This window comes from Nematolebias whitei, chromosome 7 (assembly GCF_014905685.2).
Source record: "Nematolebias whitei isolate Nwh7 chromosome 7, NemWhi1, whole genome shotgun sequence".
Taxonomy (NCBI): domain Eukaryota; kingdom Metazoa; phylum Chordata; class Actinopteri; order Cyprinodontiformes; family Rivulidae; genus Nematolebias; species Nematolebias whitei.
Genome location: NC_056504.1, coordinates 5,477,596 through 5,479,063, shown reverse-complemented (window position 1 = coordinate 5,479,063; position 1,468 = coordinate 5,477,596). Strand labels below are relative to the sequence as shown.

Genomic DNA, 1,468 nt, shown 5'->3' with positions numbered 1-1,468 from the left:
AAGTCATCCCTGAGCCATGCCTGGCAGCTGAGGCAGAGGAAGGAGGAGGATGATGATGATGAGCTCCTACATGAGTGCACACTCAGCTGCTGTCACACAGAAACACACATTTCTCTTCCTGTTAACTGCAGGATTCCCTCTCCTCCTCCTCCTCCTCCTCCTCCTCTTCTTCCTCATCTTTCAGATTTCCCTCCATTTCCTGTGCTGCGCAAGCAACTCTTCTTGGACAAGAGAAATTCTCTCAATTTCTTATGTGCATTAAAAACACAGAAGCTGCTACATTTGGCTGTATTAATGACAACAATGCATCAACAACCAACCGTCACTACTCACTGCCTCACACACACACACACACACACACACACACCCACACAGAAAACTCTGTATCCAATGATCAATACTGGGGTCTGACAGATTATACGCTATAGAAAATCATAATTTATCCTCAATATACACACTGCAGATTACAGGCTTAAGTCATGTGTAAGCCTCCATCACTTAATGACCTGTGAGGTCTGATAACATCAGGAAAACAGGTCGGAGTTAAGACATTGTCAAGGTCAAAGGTCACATGTGACTTCAAATGTAGCCTGAATGGATTGAAAAACAAACCACACACACACACACAGGTTTGTTTTGCTATCTTTATGGGGCCTTTGCATTGACTTTCATTCATTTTTCATTCATTTCTATAGCCTAACCATGACCTTTATCCATAACCTAACCATTACCAGTACCAGTACATACCTAACCCTAAACCTAACACATCCTCAATTCACACCTTAGTCCTAAACCTAGCCCCTAACCCACCAACGGGACTGCTCCTTATGGGGCCCGGGCTTTGGGCCCCATAAGGAGCAGTTGGTCCTCACAATGCAGTATAAGTTGGAAAAATGGGCCTCACAAAGTAGCATAAACAAGGACACACACACACATACAGTGCTGCTGCTGAGTGCACATCTTCAACTGTGCCTTCACTCTCTGCAGATGATGTGTATTTATTATTGAACAGCGTATTGTTGGAATAAAAGTTCAAATTAACCACTCAGATCATGCTTTTTAACTAAAGTAGCCACTGATGATGATGACTTTTGTCATTTACACGATGTTTTGTAAGGAGCATGATGTTAAATAGTTTAAGTAGCATCATTAAGTAAAAAAAATCAAATAGACATTGAACTACAGTTATAAATAAAAGCGTATTTGGTGTTTATATAATTCAGTTACTGGTATATACACAAGCGGCCGGTCTAAGATTAAGATAATACAGCTACAGAGAAGAATAAAGTTTTAGAAAATAATTGATAATATTAAAATGCAGTATATAAATATATATAATTTTTATGTTAGTATATATTTACTATATTAATGTAAAGTAACTGCATTCAAACAACTAAGCAGATAACAAGTTGCAAAAAAAGACAGGAAAATAAAGCAATTAAAAAAATAAAAGATGATAATCACTTTG

The 1,468-nt window shown here is 38.4% G+C and overlaps 1 protein-coding gene across 1 annotated transcript in view; it reads right to left on the bottom strand.

The window, feature by feature from the left end:
* Positions 1 to 1,468, bottom strand: part of LOC119412111 (arf-GAP with coiled-coil, ANK repeat and PH domain-containing protein 3) — a gene marked incomplete at its 3' end in the record, with an annotated part of 7,055 nt that overhangs the window by 2,824 nt on the left and 2,763 nt on the right.